This window comes from Sturnira hondurensis, unplaced genomic scaffold (assembly GCF_014824575.4).
Source record: "Sturnira hondurensis isolate 20B ecotype Veracruz unplaced genomic scaffold, ASM1482457v3 Scaffold0002840, whole genome shotgun sequence".
Taxonomy (NCBI): domain Eukaryota; kingdom Metazoa; phylum Chordata; class Mammalia; order Chiroptera; family Phyllostomidae; genus Sturnira; species Sturnira hondurensis.
In genome coordinates, this window is record NW_028075471.1 from 3,265,440 (window position 1) to 3,283,237 (window position 17,798).

The 17,798-nt window shown below is 39.3% G+C and overlaps 1 non-coding gene across 1 annotated transcript; it reads left to right on the forward strand.

The window, feature by feature from the left end:
* The first annotated feature begins 1,146 nt into the window (after nt 1–1,146).
* LOC118983738 (small Cajal body-specific RNA 13) lies at nt 1,147–1,397 on the forward strand. Its single transcript, XR_005065791.1, has one exon.
* The last annotated feature ends 16,401 nt before the right edge of the window (nt 1,398–17,798 follow it).

Consider the following 17,798-nt stretch of genomic DNA (forward strand, 5'->3'; position numbering starts at 1 on the left):
TGGATTTTTGAGATCCATGGGCTTGCTTAATCAACAACAAACTTTTAGTCTGGTCATTTACATATAATTATTCTTTCTTTTCAGTTTATGGTTATTTCAAAAGAAAAACATACATTCAAGCGGAAACTTTTTGGAGTAATGGTAGTTTTCTAAAACTGGATGGTGGTAATGCATGACTTTTTAAAATGCTTTCTCCAAAATCCAATGAATTTGAAAATAGGGCCCAATGCAATATTGAAACTTTGTACTAATATTAAAAATGTTCCTGTATATTAACTTGTATGTGAAATAAGTACTTGTGCATGACAATTTTTTCTAAAGAACAATTACAAAATTCGATCTATGTTTTGTTTTCATGTCTATTTTATCTTACTGTTAATAATATGCTAGAATTTTTAAAGCCCAAGCAAATAATTATGTCTATGATAAACATTTAATTCTGTTTAGTAGATAAGCTTTAAGGTGTCATATTTAATAATTATAGGCACAAATATGAAAAATCTATCTTGGCACTTGCAGTTTATGCAAATTGCATATAATTATTCTCTACAGAGAACAGTTCATTTAGAGTAAAAATTCTTAGCCTTGGACAGGCGGCTCAGTTGGTTAGAGCATCATCCTAATACATTAAGGTCGTGGGTTTGATCCCCAGTCAGGGCACATATAAGAATCAACCAATGAGCCCTGGCTGGTGTAGCTCAGTGGATTGAGTGCGGGCCTGCGAACCAAAGGATCTCAGTTCGATTCCCAGTCAGGGCACATGCCTGGATTGCAGGCCAGTTCCCAGCAGGGGACGCACGAGAGGCAACCATACATTGATGTTTCTCTCTCTCTCACCTCCCCTTCCCCTCTAAAGATAAATAAATAAAATATTTTTTTAAAAAAAGAATCAACCAATGAGTACACAAGTAAGTGGAACAACAAATATATGTCCTCAGTCCTACCCTCCAGGGAAGCAGAACCAATGCCTGGTTTAGCTCCTATTACCTATATCTCTTTCTTCTACTAAGGGCCTGGCACATAGCAAATGCATAAAGTACTCACTGAAAATGGAAAGAAAGAAAAGAAAAACATCCTAGATTATTTTCCTAGAGCCATCCTTCTTCAAGTCCAGCCAACTTTACTAAAAGTGAATGGGGGTGATTAAAGCTACATTTTCATTACCCTAGAGCACACCAAGTTTGCAGAAAAAAACATACTGCAGAGGAAGCTGAGTCACGACTGGTTGAGAACCTGCTGCTCAAGTGCAATTCTCTTCTGATAGTTCCTGGGCACCGTTGTCACGGTGACAATGGCTGTCCTGTGTCATTATCGATTCACCAACACTAAGAAAAGCTTTGCAGTTGGGATATTGCTTAACAGATAAGGTAGCTTCTGTTGGACAAATTTTAAAATAAAAAAATAAGTTACATATTCAGAAAGCCATCTGATTGTGATCACATGCCTTGAGGCAAATCAATCAGACCTGTTCTGGAATTTTTATCTTCAGGTGATTACACAGGAGAACAAGCCTTTGGAGGTATGGTGGGTAGTCGACTGGAACGTCGTGTGAGGCCCTGTGGAGATAGGCTGCCAGCTTTTGTTCCATCACCCTCCCCCCACCAAATAAAAGTTTTTCTTGATCCTGCATCTTCCTGTGGACTTTTTCTTCACTTCCAGTCTTCCCCGAATCCACTGTGGTCTAGTTTCTGCACGTCTGATCCCTCAAAATTGCTATAATTCTGATTACAAAAAGATTCTGCCAGCCCTGGCTGGTGTAGCTCAGTGGATTGAGCGCGGGCCTGCGAACCAGATGATTGCCTTTCGATTCCGAGTCAGAGCACATGCCTGGGTTGTAGGCCATTTCCCTGCAGGGCCCAGTTCCCAGCAGGAGATGCACGAGAAGCAACCATACATTGATGTTTCTCTTCCTCTCTCCTTCCCTTCCCCTCTAAAGATAAAAAAAAAAAAAGATTCTGCCAGGCACAGGGTATATCATAGCTCTTTATTGAATTCATTCATTCATTCATTCATTCATTCATTCATCAGATGGGTTTGAACACTCACTCTGTTCCAGAAACTGAAATATGCACTGGGTATACAGCAATGAGCCAACAGATAGGGTCCCTTCCATCACATAGGCGAGATCATCTCCTATCTGCCAGGTCCGGGAGCCACTTTGCCCACTTCTCGGCTTTTATCCTACTTAATCTCTGCAGTAGTAGTCATGCCAACCATTTCCTCCATGAACTTTGGGCTGTCTTGGTTTTCATGAAGTCTCTTACCCCTGCTCTTCCTCTCCCTCCAGGACCACACTTTTTCAATCATTTTACAGGTTTTTCTTTTTTTCTGTTGGCCCCTTAAATATTGGAGTTTCTCAGAGTTCTAACGTGGAGTAAGTACCTCAAAGTCAATAAACCCTAGATTCAATTTCCCCCAATCCCATTCACACCTTTCCTTCCTTATTTCTTATTCTTGTTAAAGCAGTACATGCCACCCAATCTCCCTCTCCCTTTCTGCCTCCACACTCTCATCCAATGGTCAGAAAATCCAGGTACTATTTTTCATCTATAGTTTAATTCTGGTCTTTAAAAAATATCCTCTGAATCTCTACTTAATTTTTTAAATATAGGCAATAATTATAATAACTTTTAATGCCATTCTTTGCTAATTCTGACATTTTGTGGGTTCCCAGTCAGTTTCCATTGATTGATTATTCCCCTTATTATGGACCATGTTTTCCTACTTCTTTGCATGTCTGGAAATCTTTACTTGGATGCCAGCCATTGTAAATTTTACCTGTTGCATACTGACTATTTTTATATTTCTATAAGGCTTATTGAGCTTTGCTCTGGCACACAGTCATGTAACATGAAACAGTTTTATGCCTTCAGGTCTAGTTTTTTTGATGAGTTAGGCAGGTTTCAAGCAGTACTCAGTGTAGGGATAATTATTCTGCAGTACTGAGACAAAACCTTCCTGTTTGATCTGCCCAATGCACGAATTATCGGTTTTTCTAGTCCAGTTGGTGGGAAGAGGTACTGCATGAGTATTAGGTCCTGTTCTCTCTAATCCTCAGCATGGTTCTTTCCCTGGCCTCACATCTGTGCTGATCAGCCAGCACTCTAATGAATACTGGAGGGGGAGGGGGTCTCTGCAGATCTCCAGGCTCTCCCTCTCTGCTAGATCTCTCCTCTCTGTCCTGTGAACTCAGCTGTCCAAAAATCCCCAGAATCTTAGTTCTGTCTTCTCAGGGAGTCCTCTGAGCCCAGCCTGGTTCCCCTTCCTGCTGCACAGTCTGGAAGCTTTCTCAAGGTCATAACCTGGGGCAATCAGTCATAGGGCTCAACTCATTTGTTTCCTGTTTCACAGGGATCTCTGTCCTTTATTGTCTGATGTCCACTGCTTCTCAAGCCATCATTTTATAAATGCCATTGGTCTTTGTTTCAGTCAGGAGGGTAAAGCCAGGCTTGTTATTTCATACTGAGCAGAAAAGGAAGTCTTGCAATAAAATAGAATAGATCAGCTTATCTCAAACTTTTGCAATCTATTCTTCTCATTTCATTAGTCTTATTTTTTCCTAAAATATTAAACTTTTATTCTTCTGCTTCAAGTTCATTTATAGCATCCCAATTATTTGTAGAATAAAGTGTGAACTGCTTAGTGTGGCATATTTTATGCATTCCTGATAAGGCCCCTTGCTATCCCTCTACCATCCCTACCCCAGCCATTTCCCCATATGTTTCATTGGCTCTGACCAATTCAAGATATTTATAGTCGGTCATCTCCTCCATCCAAATAATCAGCACCTGCCTCCCTGTTTTTGCACACACTGTTTCTTCTACCTGGAATATTTTTTCTCATCTTCCACCTGGTAATCATTTCTTTAACCTAGCAGATCTTTCTAAGCATGGGTCTACTTTTGCCACCAAGTATACAATTGCTGCCCTGCCTTATTGCACCACCATGAAAGAAATATTGTGTATATCCCTTTTATAGCACTTGGCACTCTGTATTGTATATTTGCTTATGTGTCTGTTTCTGCTAATACATAGAACATTCTAATAGGGTAAAGAATGCAGTTTATTTTTTAATATTTCATTTATTTATTTTGAGGGAGGGGAAGGGAGGGAGAAAAAGAGGGAGAGAAACATCAATGTGTAGTTGCCTCTTATGCACCCTCTACTGGGGATCTGGCCTGCAACCCTGGCATGTGCCCTGACTGAAAATTGAACTGGCAACACTTTGATTCAAAGTCCAGTGCTTATTCCACTGAGCCACACCAGCCAGGGCAGAATGTACTTTCTTTATATACCCATTGTTAAATTCAACCAACCAGTAACAATTTAGCAAGCTCTTCCCCATGTCCAGGCACTATGTCCTGGAGATACAAGGTTGAACAAGACAGTGTCCTTGCCCTCATGCATTTAACATTGGGATGAAAGAGGCAGTTAATAAATGTAGAAAAGTATATCATATTTACAGATCAGAATAAGTTAGAATGCTGTTACCATTACCCAGGGAACAGGGATGATATTAGCACAAAATAGGGTGAGGGGGGAGAAAAAGGAGAGAACTGGACCCACTTGAGACACATTTCTGAGATAAAGTGAATAAGGTTCATATGTGGATTCCTTAGGGGCAAGAAGGAAAAAAGAGAAAAAGGATGACTTTTATATGATAGATGCCTAATAAATTCTTGTATGAATAAGCTCCTTGACAGCTGAAAACTAGTTTTTATCTTTGTTTTTTTACAGGTTTTTATTTTTAGACAGAGGGGAAGGGAGGGAGAAAGAAAGGGAGAGAAATGTCAACAAGTAGCTGCCTCTCATGTGCCTTCTACTGGGGACCTGGCCTACAACCCCGGCATGTGCCCTGATTGGGAATTCTACCAGCAACCCTTTGCTGCACAGTCTGGCACTCAGTCCACTGAGCCACACGAGCCAGGTGAAACCAGTTTTAAAAAGATGAACCTATGATCCTGACCAGGTGGCTCAGTTGGTTGGAGCGTTGTCCCATACACCAAAAGGTTGTGGGTTCAATCTGCACTCAGGACTTGTATGGGAGGCAACAGATCTAAGTTTCTCTCTCTGTCTCTGTTTCTCTCTCTCTCTCTCTCCCTTTCTTTCTTTCTAAAATCAATAAACGTATCCTCAGGCAAGGATTGAAAAAAAAGATGAACCTATGGATTTGGTTCAGAAGCTAACTGGACAACTCTACCAGGAACATTTTTCTTACACAGACTAGTTACCAGAGAACAGTAAACACTGAGCAAAATGAGTAAAGGTGGTCAAAATGTACAAGCTTCCAGCTATAAAATAAATGAGTCCTGGAGATATAATATGTAGCATAGTGATTATAGTTAATAATACTGTATTGCATATTTGAAAGTTACTAGGACAGTAGATCATAAAATTATGCATAAGAAATTGTAACTATGTGTGGTAACAGGTGTGAACAAGACTTATTGCAGTGATCATTTTGTAATATGTACATATGTAGAATCATTATGTTGTACACCTGAAACTAAAATAATTTATATATCAATTACATCTCAAAAATAAAAAAATAGTAATATTGAGGTTATGCTCCAGAGTTAGACTAATTTAGCTTTGTCCTTACTTGCTGTCTGACCTTACTGAAGTCATGTAACTTCTCTAAGCCTCAGTTTTATCATCTGTAATATGGAGATAATTCTAATATCTACAGTTGGGTTTTTCTTTTTTATGAATAAATTAAGGTCATACTTAGTAATATGTCTAATATATAATAAATCCAATAAATGGAAGCTTATTTCAGCATATTACTAGTGAAAAAATCAACTGGTTGTTTTGTTGTTGTGTGTTCAGAAAGAATATCATGATTAAAATTTTTGTTCATATCCAGTGATTCTTTGTAAAGTTAGGTAATTTTTTCTGTGATATAGTTTGTGTTGTAGAAAAATTAATGAAACTTTCAAAAAATATACAAAATTAAACTATCACAAAATTCTCTCCAACAGAATGAAAATTCTACAATGATTTAATACTTTCAAGTTCAAAAGTGGTCCATTTTCAAATATTTCTAACATTGGGAGAAGAGCCCATCTGGTCAATTCTAGCTGAAGCAAGGAGTTCTCAGTTCTCCTGAGCTTTTCCTGGGGAAAGGTGGGTGGACCTGAAGAGAAGATGGCTGTGTCCCCAGCAGGGAAGGGACAAACAAGGTCTGTCACTAATTTCTTTGGGAATTAGGAGCAAATGAAGATGAACACCACTGAGCAAAATGAGAGTGAAGTGGAGTTTCAGAACAGGAGAGAGAATGAGAAGAGAGAAAGAAAAACAACCAGGGCCTAGTGAAGGGCAGCATATTGGAGACATATTGCTCCAAAGGCTGGGAAAGAAAGATGTCAGGTGATGGGTGTTTTTACACATTCTGTAAAAGGGGGGCAAAAGAGAATATATGCAGGAGAGTAACAGTGAGAGTGGAGCCTGGCAGTCCTCAAGAACACTCATCTCTAATATTGTGAATATATTATAACAATAACCCTAAATGCTAAATTCTACTGTTATCTCAATTTTACAAGGAAGGAAACTGAAACACAGAGGCCAATTAACTTCCGTCACAGGCAGTGAGGAGGAATTTGAATCTGGTCCTATTGAATTAGCCCTCATAGTCTCCTCCATCTTGCTGGACTGCCTCTCTAGTTTTTGCTACTGGGAGGAAAGCAGCAGGTTCAAAAGAATCTGGGAAATGGGGGTGGGGGGGATGCAAAGAAATGTACTTGCAAGATCTTCTATCTGCAGTTTTAAAATAAAACTCAATTTAATTTAACTCTCTGTTTAATTTTTTTAAGTCATGCAAAAAATGTAATCTTATACCATGGTAACAAAACATGAATATTCTTAAGTAATTTTATGCAAGAGGGTATATTTGCCAAACTCAAACTGGAAGTACCAGATAATTACTCAAGTCCTATGAGAATAGGGTTGCTCAGTATCTCTTTGGAGGTGATGATTCCTATTTCAGCTTAAGAATTTGCTTTCATTTTATTAATGAATTATTGTAATGAATTTAAAGTAATTAGAAAATATGTCTCTAAATCCTGAGGAACAGAGTAATGATATTATAATTTTACCTTTTCTATGCTAACCATTTAAAACCACAATTTTTTGGCTACACTTGCAAACATGTCTGTATGTTATTATTGTATGAGAAACAGGACCTACACTGCCATCTGCTGTGTCAGGATTAGGTAAAAAATCACCCACATTAACTGGGCTTAAGGAATGCAAAATATACATATGAAAAGCCTGTGTAACTTTGCTTTGTGAAAAATTAGTATAGGGAAAATATATGCTTGCACTATGTCTTTCAAATTATATTGGAAGCATAAGGAAAGATTGGGTGTGTGTGTGTTTAAAATAGAAAATAATGTAATAAAACTTGTGACCCCACCACCTATATTTAGAAAATGAATACAGTAGACCCCTTACCTGTGGGGATTCTGTTCCAAGACCCCCAAAGCATGCCTGAAACTGTGGACACTGTTGAACCCTATATATATTATGTTTTTTCCTATACACACATACCTATGATAAAGTTTAATTTACAAATTAGACACAGTAAGAGATTAGCAACAATATTAGTCAATCTGATAACTGAAAAGGGGGTGGAGAGACAGGAGAAGGGGAAAGGGAATGTATACAATGTGTATACAGCATAGATATGCTGGACAAACAGATGATTCCAGTCTGTAGTAGAATGGGCCTGGATGGTATGAGATTTCATCATGCTACTCAGAAATGCGCAAAACTTATAACTGATGAATGGTTATTTCTGGAATTTTTCATTTAATATTTTTGGACTGCAACTGAAACTGTGGAAAGCAAAACGAGGATAAAGCAGGGACCGCTGTATTATTAACGCCACCAATGCTCTGTCCCCCAGTCCTGTTCTCCACCCCTCCCACAGTCACCTCAAGGAAATCACTCTCTAATGTCATGTTTATAACTGGGAGAGGTTTTAATAGGCAAAGGTATATACTTAATAGGCAAATGTGTTCACCTTTTACTTCTGTGTGCTTTGGCTTACCAGTGAAGACATCTCCATGCTAACCACACTTCATCCTAAGGAATTAGTGTAGAGAACTCTATTCTTATATTCTTATTCCCAAAAGTATCTTCCCCAACTTCAAGATTCAGCTACCTGGGCAAATTCTTTGTTGTTGCTAAGTCTTAAACAATCATTGTGCTTCCCTTTCTTTGGTATGTCTAAGATAATATATACATTATGAACTTCTCTTGGCCCATTACAGTTCATGTGGGAGAAGGGCATTCTAAGTAGAGGGAGAGCTACAGAAAAGACACAGATGAGAGAATAGAAAGCATATTTGGGAAAGAACAAATAGACTGTCACCTCTGCAGCGTAAGGAGACTGGGGAAATAAAAAGACTTGACCTACCACTGGCACACCAAGTACCAGGGGCTAGGAAAGCCACTGTGTCCTTAGCAAAAAGGAGGGCAACCGGGCCAAAGGGAGTCGAATGGAGGAAAGGAGACATGTAGCATGGCCTCTGATGCATTCAAGGTGGTTCCACACAGCCAGGACAGAACTGGCAACCCACAACTGGGGAGGCTGTGGTTAGGAGAGAAGTAAAGCCTGGTGGTTTCAGAGCCATCCTTACAGAGGTGACAGTATGAAAAGGATGAGAAAGAGCTGAGCAGTCAAAAGATCAGGGAGAGGAGCAGGGCCACAGGACTGGAAAATAAAACTGGAGGGGTCAGTAATGAAATACTGCAGTACATCATGATATGGATGATAAAAACACTCCTCCTACACTCTTCCCAGCACCTGACTGCTGTCACTGGACCTCTTTCTGTTGTTGTTTGGTTTTAGCTTGCAAGGGTCCTTCTTCTCATGAACATGAATAGGGGCAATCCAAAGAGGAAGGATGTTGACCCTGAGACATCACACCGTCTGCAATCCTTTCCCCACCTCCTTCAACACTTCTATGTAAGAATAAACTGGTTCAGAAGAATATCAGACTGACTAGAAGGAAAACATAAGCCACCACCAAAGAGGGGTCTGTCAGGGTCTAGGTTACAAGAAGGAGAAAGTCATCTCTTTAGATGCTATTGCTAAAGAGGAGTCTTAGACATCTTTATGGCAGGCCACATTTTCTGAGTCAGGTGGGTGTTGGTATTTTTCTGTTTGCATGCATGTGATGCTAGGAGGCAGGGAAGGGGCAACAGGAGATGAGGAAAACCAGGGGACTCCAAGCCATTCACGGCTCTAAAGCAAACTCTACAATTTGTTCATCACAATAGTGATCAAGTATCAATCGTTCTGTGGAGTTCAACTCTTTTTGGGTGCTTTACTAGAAAGGAGATGTGCTTTATGGGACAAGGGTATATACTAGCTTTTTTACTTTAACAAATTGCCACATGCTTAGTGGTTGAAAACAACACACATTTATTATCTTGTAGTTATGTCAGAAATACAAGGTAAAAAGTCTAATATAGGTCTCACTGGACTATAATCAAGGTGTTGGCAGATCTGTGTTCCTTTTGGAGGTTCTGGAGAGAATCCATTTCCTTGCTTTTCCCAGTACCTAGAGTCTACCCACTTTCCTTGGTTCATGTTCCCTTCCACCATCTTCAAAGCTGACAACGTAGCATCTCTTTGACCCTGTTTCCAATGTCACATTTCCTTCTCTGCCTCTCAATTTCACTTTTAAGATCCCTTATGATTATTTTGGGCCCACCCAGATTGTCCAGGATAATCTCCCTATTTATAGTGAGCTGACTAGCAACCTTAACTCCATCTGCAACCTTAATTCTCCTGTACCATGTGAGGTTATGTAATCACAGATTCTGGGGATTAGATCAAGATATCCTTTGGGTAGGGTTGGACAAGGCATCATTAGGCTTACCACAATGTGATTCTGTGTACATGATCTGTCATAAGTGCAGTTAATTGGTGGCATAATTCATTTCCCACATAGGTAAATATATTCACCTTTTACTCCTGTGTGCTTTACTAAGATTAGGTGGTGAAGAAGTCTTCATACTATCAACTTCATCTTGGGCAGTTAGTGGAGAGATCTCTATTCTTACACCCTTGTTATAAGAGATTTTCTCCAAACTTCAGGCTCAGAGCTGCCCAGCTAACCTCTCCTTAGTTGCTGCTAAATCTTACACTAATCATGGTGTACCCCTTTCCTTGGTATGTCTAAGAAAATACATAAATTATGAGCCTCTGTTGTCCTATTACAGATTTAGATGCAGCATTTTTCCATTTTACATGATTCCTTTTCAAGCAGGTAATCATTGGTTTGTAACAAACAAGTTCAATGTATCTTTTTTGCAACAAATATTTTTTTTTAGAACTTGCCATGTGTCAGGCCTTGCGAGGTAATGATGAACAAGGGCAGCATGTTCATACTCCCACTGATATTGTACTCTAATGGGTTGCAAAGACAACCATATCACACAGCATAGCAAACGCTGAATGGTAGGAAAGAGAGGGTGTACCCTGGAGAGGGTGAAATGAGGGAGAGAGGGCAGTAAGAGGAGCACTCCCAGGAGAATATGACATCTCATCAAGAATCTGTAAGACGAGTTACTGAGTCAAGGGGTGCTCTGAGGAAGTGCTTTCCAATGATAAGAAATGGCTCTGGAAGGGTAGGGATTTTCCCCATGTGGTTATTGCTTTATTCCTTGTGCTAAAACAATTCTTGGGACACAAGCGGTACTCAATAAAATATCTGGTTTAAATTGCCACATAAAGATGGGATATATGATCCAGCATTGCTACCTGTAAAGAAGTGAGAGGAGATGAGTGTAGGGAGGTTTGGAGTGTGAGGAGCAGTGGTGAGAGGTGAAATTTAAAGATCAAGATGAAGCTCGTCAATTCGTGAAATCCTTCGAACTTCACAACAGGATAAATGGAAGTTTTGTTGTTGTTTTGTTTTGTTTTGTTTTTAATAGAGTTTTTAAATTATTGAGAGATTTAAAGCAAGAGAGTGACTTTAGCACACATGTTTTAGAAATCATTCTGGCTACAAAATAAGAGGTTGGAATATTCCTGGGGAGAAATGAGAGTGGGCCTACCTAAGGTGGACAAGTGCGAGTGGAGAGAGACTGTGGATAATACAGAATCATATGCTTACAAACTGAAAGGAACCTTAGACAGCTCCTCTGATATTTGATATGAGGAATCTGAGGTCAGAGATCATTAATTGACTTACTCCTGTGTGGTTTTCTCTCTTTTTCCTCTGCTCTTTTGGTATTTCTCCTTTATTAAAAAATTGATCTTTATATATAAAGAACTTACATGAGAGCCCTGGCTGGTGTAGCTCAGTGGATTGAGCGAGGGCCTGAGAACCAGACAATCGCAGTTCAATTCCCAGTCAGGGCACATGCTTGGGTTGCAGGCCAGTTTCCAGCAGGGGCCAGTTCCCTGCAGGGGATGCACAAGAAGCAACCATACATTGATGTTTCCTTCCTCTCTCCTTCCCTTCCCCTCTAAAGATAAATAAATAATAAAAAAAGAACTTACATGACTTCACTCTAAGAAGACAAGCAACCCAATTAAAAAGTGGGCAAAGTACTTGAACAAACACTTCTCCAAGGAGGACATACAGAGGATCCAGAGACACATGAAAAGATGCTCAATATCACTAGCTATCAGAGAGATTCAAATTAAAACCACAATGAGATACCACTTCACACCAGTCAGAATGGCCATCATAAACAAAGCAACAAACAACAAGTGTTGAAAAGGATGTGGAGAAAAGGGGACCCTAGTGCACTGTTGGTGGGATTGCAGACTGGTACAAGCACTATGAAAAACAGTATGGAATTTTCAAACAAAACTAAAAATGAATATGCCTTTTGACCCAGCAATTCCACTGCTAGGGTTATATTCTAAGAACTCTGAAACACCAATCCAAAAGAACCTATGCACCCCAATGTTCCTAGCAGCACAATTTACAATAGGCAAGAGTTGGAAGCAATCTAGGTGCCCGTCAGTAAATGAACAGATCCAAAAACTATGGTGCATTTACACAATGGAATTCTATGCAGCAGAAAGAAAGAAGGAACTCCTACCCTTTGCAACAGCATGGATGGAACTGGAAAACATTATGTTAAGTGAAATAAGCCAGGCAGTGAAAGACAAATACCATATGATCTCACCTTTAACAGGAACCTAGACAATGAAGCAAGCAAAATATAACTAGAGACACTGAAACAGAGAACAGGCTGACAGTGACCAGAGGGGAGAGGGGAGGGAATTTCAGGGGAAAAGGAGTAGGGTTTACAGGAAAAAATATAAAGGACACATGAGCAAAAGCTAGGGGGCATGCAAATGGGAAGGAAGTGGGGAGGGATGGGTTGGTGGACTGGGATGAGAGTAAAAGACAGAAAACTGTAGTTGAACAACAATTAAAATAAAAATTTTGTAGCCCTGGCTGGTATAGCTCAGTGGATTGAGCACGGGCCTGTGAACCAGAGGATCACAGTTCCATTCCCAGTCAGGGCACATGCCTGGGTTGCAGGTGGGTTCCCTGCAGGCCAACTCCCAGCAGGGGATACACGAAAGGCAACCATACATTGATGTTTCTCTCCCTCTCCTTCCCCTCTAAAGATAAATAAATAAATAAAATCTTTAAAAAAAAAAAGAAACAGAAAAAATTTTGAAATTGATTTTTAGAGAGAAAGAGAAACATCAAATTGAACCTGCAACCTTGGCATATCAGGATTATACTCTACCCAACTGAGCTACTCAGCCATTCAGCCAAGACTTTCTTTCAGTATTTCTTAAGACACATTTGAGAATTGCCCAATTAAGACCATCATCTCTTCATACCTGAACAATTTACTTAACTTAGTTTTGCTTTTTGTTTAATATATGGGTCCTTTGGTTTATGTCATCTGCTACTCCAGGCAGAGAAGACTGCTAATGAACTTGCTCTGTGGAGCAGCACTCACCAGCCAATCACAAGAACTGCTGGACAGCGATGGTGTATGAAAGGAAAAGTGAATTCCACAAATGGGGGATGCAGGAAGGTATTCCCAGTTCTGTATTTCTGAAAAGGTCTTTAAACAGTTTCAAGCAAAGTGTCAGAAATCATTCTAAGGTACAACTTCCAAGGCAGGTTTTTAATTACTTTGTATAATAGAAAAGTGAGTTTGCCAAAATCCTTCTAGAAAGAAAACTGTAGAAGTCAACAAAGGGGTCCTTAGGCATGGACTGTGAAAGAGGGTTCTAGGTACTCCTGAGAGCAGCAGGCTTCACGGTTCCAGTTCTGAAGCCACTTGCTCTCATCTTTAATCAAACAACCCTGGGCTAATTGCCGATGCTTGATACACACAATATAATAATATTCTAATATAAAATCAGCCTGAATGGTGCACTGCCATACCATCATTCAGAAATTTGACAGGACTGCCTATGAGAATATAAAGGGATGAAAGATCCCAGTAGTGGGTCCTCTCCTTGCAAACTCTGTAAAAACTGAGTGAATGTATTCAAAATCATTAGTCATCAGGGAAATGCAGATTAAAATCACAATGAGATGCTATTGCACACCCACTAGAATGGCTTAAATTAAAAACCGACAATACCAAATGTTGGTGAAGATGTGAAGCTACTGACTGGACCCCTCATCTTCGCACGTTCAAATTGCACATTCAAAGCATTCAAAGTGTGGAATAATGAGAATTTTGGGGGAAATAGTCTGGTAGTTTCTCACAAAAATTTTGAAACATCTGCCCTATGATTCAGCAATTCCCTTCTTAAGTATTTTCCCATGAGAAATGAAAACATATGTCTACAAAAAGACTTGTGTAAAAGTGTTTAGAGGAGTTTTTTTTCATAATAACCCTAAACTAGAAATGATTCAAATAGTCAACAGATTGTCTTACATTCATACAATGGAACACTACTCAGCAACAAGACAGAACATACTCCTGTATTTGCAAAACACGGTAAATTCGCAAATATTATGCTAAGTGAAAGAGGCCAGACTTGCATGGTTCAACGTATATGACACTTTAGAATAGGCTAAAGTAATCTATGGGGATAGAAATCAGAACAGCGATTGGCTATAGAAAGGGATGGGGATTCATAGAAGGGGTTGCAAGAGAACTTTGCGGGGGTGTCATGGAAATGCTCTACATTGTGACTGAAGTGGTATTTAAATGAGTGTATAAATTTATGAAAACTCTTTGAATTGTATGCTTAAGATCTGTGCATTTCACTATATGTAATTTATTTTTATTTTTTATAATTATTTTATCCTCACTCATGGACATTTTTTTCAATACTTTTAGAGAGAAAGGAAAAGAGAGAAACATCAATGTGAGAGAGAAACATTGAGTGATTGCCTCCCATTTCCAGACCAGTGATTGCATGTGGCCAGACCAGGGATCAGATCACAACCCAGGTATGTACCAGAAATTGAACCTACACACTGGCCAGGGCACTATATGGGATTTTTTTAAAGTTAGTTTTTATTAAGAATATAAATTGATTATACAAATAGCAGATTATAATGAGTGCTATTGAACAAATAAACTTTAAAATGAGCACCAATACATAAAAACATCTGAAATACATAATCTTCTCAAGCAGAATATGCTATATTCATACCTTTAAATCAATTAGTATTCAATGTCCATCAGATTATACATAGAATGAGCTATACTATTATGATGTAGCTCTCTGTTAAGAAACTATTCCATTGGTATTAAATTCATGGAATTAATGAAAGCCTTAGTAGATCAAAAATATAATCCTTCAGTTGTCATTTTTTGGCTTAGCTCAAATTCATACTTTATGTCTTTTCTGTAAAAGCGGATCTGGGCCATTTAAATATTTTTCCTTTGCAGCTGACAGGATGTCAAGCTTTCTAGGTAGAGGGAGCTAGAGAGACACTGTAGGAAGAGAGTCGTGTTCCTAATTCCATTGTGTTTGACAGGCTCCTCAGGATCCAGCTGCTCAGCAAGTAAGACTTCCCCCAGTTCCCAGCTTCTGCAGCATGGGCAGCCTCTCCAAGGTCCAGCCCTCAGCAGAGGGGGCTTCCCCTGTACTCAACTACTGTAGAGCAGTGGCCAGCAGTACGCAGCTACCAGCAGTTCCCTGAAACAACTCCCTCTGGCAGTTTTGTAGCCTAGTGCTCCTGGTGAGGCACCTCCTTGCATAGACTCCTCCAGTAAGGCACACGAGTTTCCAGTAAGACCTGGTTCTCAGTCCTGGGGGACAGGGGGGCTTTCCCTTGGGTGCTCTATCTAAACTACTCCTTATATCTGTTATTCCTATATATTTTAGAGTTTTCTTTATTTCTTGCTAGCCAATCTCTCATTATGCCAATCCCCTGTTATGGATACAATTCTTATATTAAACTTTTAAACTTTGCCTGCTTCAAATTATGGAGTGACTTCTTTCTCCTGATTGGACCCAGGCTGATGAAAACCCCCAGAAGCAAAACCAAAAACAAAACACATAATTTTAATGTAAGGCTACTTTCTTGGACACTTGATAAAAGTAGTAATTTCCATGACAAATACTGTTCACTCATACAGAGAAGAAATATACACAGTATTCAAAGAAGGAATGATTTACACATTTGGGATTTAGATGGCTAAAAAAATGAAAGCATGTGAAGAGATTGTTCTTATACTTTTTCACTGATATAAACAGCTCAAGTAATCATAATTATGTCTGTTTACTTTGTGATGAGCAAGACATACATTTTTTATCTGAGGAGTGCCTTGCACTGCCCTTAAAATTGACTTAAAAGTTGAAGTCAGAAAGTCACAGACAACCAAATGAGTTACAAGCTCTCTTCCCTTCTTCAATGAAAAAAATTTCAAAACCTACTGTCATTTTAAAGAAAATATTTTTTGAGATCTCTTTCCCTCTGTTTCTACACACACACACACACACACACACACACACAGGGTTCTCTGTTTCTCTAGAGAAAACTAACACACAGGGATTCAAACAGATACTTGTACATCGCCATTCATTGCAGAATTATTCACAAGAACTAAAACATGGAAACAACCCAATTGCCCATCAACAGAAGAATGGATAAACCAATGTGGTACACCTACCAATTGGCCAAAAAGTTCATGTGGTTTTTTCCATAAAATAAATGGCACATTTTCCTTTTTAAAATATATTTTATTGATTATGCCATTATAGTTGTCCCATTTTCCCCCTTCATTCCCCTCCACCTTGCACACCCCCTCCCCCCATTGCCCCCCCTTTAGTTCATGTCCATGTGTCACAAATTCTTTAGCTTCTACATTTCCCATACTATTCTTGTCCTCCCCCCACCTATTTTCTACCTACCATCTATGCTACTTATTCTCCCCCCTACTCCCCCTTCCCACTCCCCTGTTGCTAACCCTCCAAAAAGGCACATTTTTCATTTTCACCAATAATTTTGTTGATTTGGATATTCTGAGCATAATAGCTATTTCCCACGTGGTATAATCATTGTTCTCAGTTAATGTCTCGATTTCATAGCTATCAACTTCAACTGGTCTATCAGACAGTGGAGCATCATCCAGTGGGAAATCTCAGCACAAAACTTCTCAGACCACTTTTGACCCACTCAAATCAGTCACAGCGCCTTCTTCATACACTGCATGAATCTTTTTTGTGTATGTGTTTCAGTTGTGTTTTTTCCTTTCTTGAAATAATAAAGCATAATATGCTAAAACATCGCTTATTTTCTTCTATTGCAGGAAAAACTCAGCTCTTCTTGCCAAAGCAGTAAAGAATTACAGATGGGCAAGTCTATTAGTATGCAAGCAAAGTTTATTAGTGATATATCCTCATGGAAGAGAATGGGCCTTGCTGAGGTCGCGGGGTGGGGGACGGGGAGGCATAGGACATAGGTAAAAGCAAGGCAAGGATGACAAAAAGCATTAGGTCCTTTATCTTGAGGACTTACATAGTCGGCAGGATAAAGTGAGAGAATTACATATTGATTGGCGGGTAAAGGTGATGCCAGTTTTCCCCGGATTCTGTGAGTCCCTAAATGTAAGTATGTGTAGAGGGTTGTTAATACAGATTCTTATCTTGCTCCAGACCAAGTTTGTTCATCATGTAAAACAAAGAAATGACAGAAGTCAGTTAATTAAAGTTGAGGCAGTTACCCAGAGTTATTTGTGTGCTCTTTCTGTAAGTGCTAGGGACCCTCCCATTAAACAGACAGTGACTAGAGGCAGGTAATTGACCAAGGCTGTTTTATGGGCTTCTTCTTTGGGCACTGTGGACCATTTCCTCTTCCCACTTCTAGACCATGGGATGAATACACAGTTTTAAAGGCTTTCTTTCCCAGATACTGGAAATGATACACAAGAACATCAAGGGCTCCCCTTTTCCTGTGCTATCATGGAGTTTCTTGTGATGTTCAGAACACTTGCCAATCTTATGGGACCAGGCTCAGGACTGCTGAGTTAGTGGGTGAGACATGCTTCTCTCCTCCTCCCTGCCTTGGTTTACTATCTATCCTACCAAACACTTCCATCTTCAACATTAAAATGGCTATACAAATGTTCACCATTTTTTATGTATTTTTAATGCATGCTGATATGACAGCTGTTGCAATGCAATCTAACAAAATTGTTTTGAATGAAGTTAAAGACAACTAAGTGCTACTAGAGCCATCTTAGGGGAAAAAACCAAATGAACTTTTTGGCCAACCCAATATATATATAATGAAATATTATTTGGCAATAAAAAGGAATGAAGTTCTGATATATCCTACAACACAGACGAATGCCAAACATTATACTAAATGAAAGAAGCCAGACACCAAA